A 6,836-nucleotide genomic window follows, 5' to 3' on the forward strand; every position below is an offset into this window, starting at 1 on the left:
TCAGTCCTTATATTAGTTGAGTTAACTGCTCATCTAATCTAAGTACACTCAAAATGCCCATAAAGACAAAATTCCTAAATGCTATTAACTAAGCATATATAGCTAGTCATTGTGTCTTGCACTAATTAGTAATAAAAACCCCTGCATATTAAGACTAGTCGATCAATATTGCTAGATGATAACTTACCATATCTACCAAACACCCTCATTATCATGCCCTATATGTGTTGGTCATGTTTGGTCCTAATTACTATTTATGGAAAGTGTATAGATTTGTTAATTTGGCATATTTACGAAATATAGAGATTATCTTGAACACAATGGTATTTGTCCCATATTCAAATTTGCAATCTATCGCCATTCCATATTTAGTAAGTTTTCACGCTTGTCTTAGAGACTAACTCGTAGTACTAAGGGCAACTAAGGGTGAAAGCCCAAAATATGCATTCTTCACAAGAGGGGGGGGGGTTTCCAAATGTATAATGGAGCCATTGCAAGCGTCCCAAGATTGGTTTCCATAGTGCCTAAAAAGAAACCATGTAACAAACTGGTTGATTAACCTAAGGCATAGTTTAGCTCCCATTTGCGTGCCTGTCCTTGTTTTACATTTAGCTTAGGTTCCAAGTTCCACACCATACTAGTTAGTGGAGTACCTATATCCTCACGTTATGTCACTAGTATGCTGAAATAGCATTCAGCTTGGGTCTAAGCCCAAGTTCCATACCATACTAGCTGGTGGAATACCCATATCCTCATGTTAGGCTAAAATAGTACCAGACTCTGTTTTACATATTGGTCTTAGCATTGGGATGCTAGAAGCTTGAGGATTGTTCGAACATCGCTCTGTACTCTATGCTTCTGTCCCTTTGCTCCTTAGGCTGAATGCTTGAGAGTTGTTCCATACTTTGATTCCTTCATTCTTTGGCTGCAAGCTTGGGAGTTTAGCTTTGCACCTTCATTTAGTGGACCAAGGCTGTAAAACTTAGGTTCCACTCCACTGTCCTTTGGACACATGGCATGTGGCTCTTGGTATATGACACATGGCACAAAGAGGGTTTAAGTTCCTGGTTATCTTATGGTAAATCACTATAGGATAAAGGGTGAAAACCACATGCACTACATTTGATATTTATAGTGTATGTGGTTTTCACTTTATCTTATAGTGACTTACTATAGGATAACTACAAAATGCATTACAACTCTTACTTATAGATTTTTTGTTTTCCTTATTTCCCATCTTCTAAAGAACCCTAGAAAAAACTTTCGAATGAAGGAAAAGTATGTAAATATATAACAGCTGTAAAATTAGTTAAAATATGTAGTCAAATCAAAATATAATAATTGTAGCAATAGTTTTCCTCTAATACCAAATGTAGCATATGTGGTTTTCACCCTTTATCCTTTGGTGCTTTACCATAGGATAACCACGAAGCTGAATCTAAACTCTCTATATGCCATGTGTCATATGCCATGTGTCCAAGGATAGTGAAGCAAAACTCGAGTTTTAGGGCCTTAGGCCACTAAATGAACATATGGAGCTAAACTCTCAAGCTTACAACTAAGAAGTGAAGGAACTCGACTATAGAGCTACTATTGAGCATTTAGTCTAAAGAACAAAGGGACAGAAGCATAGAGTGACATTAGAACAGTCCTAGAGCTTTTATCGTCCTAATGCTAGGATTAAATGAAGTTTAGTTTTATTACAGCCTAACGAGAGGATATGGGTACTCTACTAGCTAGTATGATATGAAACTTAGGCTTAGACCTAAGCTGGATACAAAACAAAGAGAAGCATGTAAGTGAGAGTTAAACCATACCTTAAATTAGTTAGCCATACCCAATTTACCCACTATCCCTACTATACATCCCCAACCCCCCCCCCCCCCCCCGTTGAGGAATGCACATTTTGGGCTTTCACCCTTAGTTACCTTTAGTATCAAGAGTTAGTTAGTCTCTGGGACAAATGTGAAAACTTACTAAATATGGAATAGTGCTAGATTGTGAATTTGGACATACCTATAAGCGACTAAATTTTCTATTTTACTTTAGTTAATTAACCACACCTCCAACCACTTGGAGGAGTCTCACTCACAACCTCCATAAATCCTATTTCGGACCTAGGGACTTGCTAGCCCCAATAATGGCATCTGTGCCACTCAACCGTTGCACTTGGTCCAAGTGCTCCATGTGTCTAGTCCCATGACTAACACCCCAAGGTACCACTGACATACTAGCCCGTTATGTTAAGGCCATGCCCATTCACCTTGGTCACACCAGTAGTCAAACACCACCTACATTGCAGTCCCATCTCTCAAAGACTGGGCCATCCGTTCATGAGTGACTATCCCAGGTCTACTCCTTAGCATCCTTAAGATGCCTGTAGACATGGGGAATAGCCTTCCCCAATATCCCTTTAAGAGTCCCCACCAAATCCCTTTTTGGTCCATGGCCATGTTCGCCCACACTGCCACTAGGACAAGGCCCATCGGCCTGACCACTAAGTCCCACTGTCCTCTGGGACTTTCTCATCACATGACCATATCCTTGGTCACCACACTAGAGGACTGCTCCTTTCCATTCTATAGTTTGGGACTTTGGGACAACATTTCGGAACACCGTGGTCTTACGCGAGCCTTGTGGGTACTCTTTCTGTTTTCTACCTTTGGGTGCTCTAGCCATGGGCTTAGAGTAAGGTTCTATTGAGCCATGCCAGGTATCCAAGTAGGTAGTGCCACCCACACTTGGACTAGGAGCATCGACCATTCGATCTCTCGGGGGGACTAAAGCTGGCTCTTGAACACTTCACCAAGTTACCTTGTTTGACGGTTCGTATTCACTCTAGCCTTGGACCTCCCAGTGGCTATCCCATCACCCAACACCTGGGTACAGCCTTCCTGGGCCAAATTGGCCTTTCCTGGCCAAACTGGCTCCACTGGAGTCCTCCCCCTACTATACTTTTGGAGCTCACCAAACCCCCTAGGGTTTGGGAGACGAATGCTTTGGGATTTCACCCTCTCAGACTTGAACTCAGACTCGGACTTGGACTCAAACTTGGACTCGGGCTTGGGCTCGGTCTCGGCCTCGGCCGCGGTCTCGGTCTCGGTCTCAGTCTCAGTCCCAGTCCTGGTCTCGATCTCGACTTCAAACATACCAGCCCATTACACTAATGCCATGCCCCTTCACCTTGGTCATACCGGTGGTCCATGCATCGTAGTCCTGTCTCTCAACGACTGGGCTATCCCTCCAAGAGTGACCATCCAAGGTCCACTCCTTAGCATCCTTAAGATGCCCACACACATGAGGAACCACCTTCCCCAATATCCCTTTTACAATCCCCACCAAGTCCCTTTTCCATCTATGGCTGAGTTTGCCTACACTGCCACTGGGAGAAGGCCCACCAGCCTAACCACTAAGTCCCACTGTCTTTTGGGACTTTCTCACCACATGACCATATCCTTGGTCACCACACTAGAGGACTATGTGAGACACAAAATCCCTAAGCCCCAAAGTGGAGCTGGAAGGGCGCCACATGGTAGTGGCCGAAGCGAGAGCCAAACGAGCGTAACACGTTTGGACCAAAAGCTCCGACTTGAAAAGTCAAGAGCGGGAGTGGAACTCCCAATGAAGTGCTCGAGGAACGAGCACGAAGCAAGCAAAAGGCGAGGCTCCAAAAAGGGACCCAAAAGGACCAACACATGACACGTGGGAGTGTCCGAGATGGAGTCCGAAGTGGAGTCCGAGGTGGACCCGAGATGGACCCGAGTTGGAGTCTGAAGTGGAGTCCGAGATGGAGTCCGAGGTGGACCCGAGATGGACCCAAAATGGAGTCCGAGATGGAGTCCGAGATGGACCCGAGATGGAGTCCGAGATGGACCCGAGCTGGAGTCCGAAGTGGAGTCCGAGATGGACCCGAGATGGAGTCCGAGATGGAGTCCGAGATGGAGTCCGAGGTGGACCCGAGATGGACCCGAAATGGAGTCCGAGATGGAGTCCGAGATGGACCCGAGATGGAGTCCGAGATGGACCCGACCTGGAGTCCGAAGTGGAGTCCGAGATGGACCCGAGATGGAGTCCGAGATGGAGTCCGAGATGGAGTCCGAGGTGGACCCGAGATGGACCCGAAATGGAGTCCGAGATGGACCCGAGATGGACCCGAGATGGAGTCCGAGATGGAGTCCGAGATGGAGTCCGAGATGGAGTCCGAAGTCGAGACCGAGACCAGGACCGAGACCGAGACCGAGACCGAGATCGGGACCGAGACCGAGACCGAGGCCGAGGCCGAGACCGAGGCCGAGCCCGAGTCCGAGTCTGAATCTGAGTCCGAGTCCGAGTCCGAGTCCGGAGCCTGAGAGGGTGAAAGCCCAAAGCGTTCGTCTCCCAGACCCTGGGGGGTTTGGTGAGCTCCAAAAGTATAGTAGGGGGAGGACTACAGTGGAGCCAGTTTGGCCAGGAAAGGCCAGTTTGGCCCAGGAAAGTCGAACCCAGTGTTGGGTGATGAGCTGCCCACTGGGAAGTCCAAGACTAGAGTGAACACGGACCGACAAGCGGGGTAGCTTGGTGAAGTGTTCAAGAGCCGGCTCTAGTTCCCCCGGGAGATCGACTGGCCGATGCTCCCAGTCCAAGTGTGGGTGGCACTACCTACTTGGATACCAGGCGTGGCTCAACGGAACCTCGCTCTAAGCCCATGGCTAGAGCACCTAAGGGCAGAAGGTGAGGAGAGTACCCAGGTGGCTCGCGTAAGGCCACGGTGTTCCGAAATGTTGCCCCAAAGGCCCAGACTGTGGAAAGGAAGAGGAGCAGTCCTCTGGGGTAGTGACCAAGGACACAGTCGTGTGGTGAGGAAGTCCCAGAGGACCGTGGGACATGGGTGGTCGGGCCTGTGGGTCTCGATCCAGTGGCAGTGTTGGCAAACACGGCCAGGGGCAGAAAGGGACTTAGTGGGGACTGACAGAGGGATATTGGGGAAGGCTATTCCCCTTGTTGGTGGGCATCCTAAGGGTGCTAAGGAGTGGATCTCAGATGACCACTCACGGATGGTTTGCCTAGTCTTGGAGAGCCAAGACTGTGATGCAAGTGGTAATGGACTACCAGGGTGGCAAAGGTGATTGGGCATGGCCTTAGCGTAACGGGCCAGTACGTCGGTGATACCTTGGGGTGTCGATCATGGGATCGGACACGTGGAGCACTTGGACCAAGTGCTAAGGTTGAGTGGCATGGATGCCATTCTCGGGGCTAGCAAGCCCCAAGTCCTGAGTTGGACTTATGGAGGTTGTCAATGAGACTCCTCCAAGTGGTCAGAGGTGTGGTTAAGTGACTAAAGTAAAATGGAAAATTTAGTCGCTTACAGACTACTCCTTTAAATTCTACAGTTTGGGACTTTGGGACAACATTTTGGAACACTGTGGCCTTATGCGAGCCTTGTGGGTACTCTTCCCACTTTCTACCTTTGGGTGCTCTAGCCATAGGTTTAGAACGAGGTTCCGTTGAGCCACGCCAGGTATCCAAGTAGGTAGTGCCACCCACATTTGGATCTCTCGGGGGGACTAGAGCTGGCTCTTGAACACTTCACCAAGCTACCCTACTTGACAGTTAGCCTTGGACCTCCCAATGGCTATCCCATCACCCAACACCTGGGTACAACCTTCCTAGGCGAAATTAGCCTTTCTTGGCCAAACTGGCTTCACTGGAATCCTCCCCTTACTATACTTTTGGAGCTCACCAAACCCTCCAGGGTCTGGGAGACAAACGCTTTGGGCTTTCACCCTCTCAAACTCGAACTTGGACTTGGACTCGGGCTTGGGCTCGGTCTCGGCCTCGGCCGTGGTCTCAGTCTCGGTCTCGGTCTCAACTTCAGACTCTGTCTCAGGTCCTTCTTGGACTCCATCTCGAATTCTATCTCGAGTCCATCTCAGACTCCATCTCGGGTCCATCTCAGACTCCATCTCAGACTCCATCTCGGGTCCATCTCAGACTCCATCTCGGACTCTATCTCAGGTCCATCTTGGGTCCATCTTGGGTCCATCTCAGACTCCATCTCGGGTCCATCTCAAACTCCATCTTATTGCTCGCTTTATGCTTGTTCCTTGAGCATTTCATTGGGAGTTCCACTCCTACTCTTGACCTTTCAAGTCGGAGCTTTTAGTCCAAACGTGTTGGCATTCACTTCAGCCACTACCATGTGGCACCCTTTCGGCTCCACTTTTTGGCTTAGGGATTTGTGTATCACAATACCACCATTGTTTTCAAAACAATATTTACATTCTATAGATATGCCAAATTAGCAAATCTAGACACTTTTCATAAATAGTAATTGGGATATAATAGTAAGGGTATTTAGTAGACATGGTAAGCTATCATCTAATGATATTGAGGGACTAATTTTAATATGTGGGGGTTTTTGTCACTAGCTAGTGCAAGATATAACGAGACAGGAACTCTTTATTGGGCTAAGTATATTAATGACACGTCCATCCTTATGCTTCTCTAGTCTAAGTACACTTGAAATACCTAGTTAACTCTATTAGCATAAGAGGGATTGATAAAGGACTTAGCAATACCAACCTCCTACCATTGTGGTAATAAAAAAAGAATATCTGAAAGGACTTGTTGACATATAACTTTCAATACTTGTAATCATATTCACAACACTCTCCCTTAGGGAAAATTGATATCCTCATTGATAAGTCTAGAACACTACCAAGTAAACAACTCTAGAAAAAATTTATGGTATTTACACTTTATGAGAAATGCACCAACTTAAATGAGTTATAAAGCAATTTCTTTCTCTAACACAAATGCATTACAAATCAAACACCTTCCAACTATCATCGACAAAG

This window comes from Selaginella moellendorffii, unplaced genomic scaffold (assembly GCF_000143415.4).
Source record: "Selaginella moellendorffii unplaced genomic scaffold, v1.0 SELMOscaffold_24, whole genome shotgun sequence".
Lineage (NCBI taxonomy): Eukaryota > Viridiplantae > Streptophyta > Lycopodiopsida > Selaginellales > Selaginellaceae > Selaginella > Selaginella moellendorffii.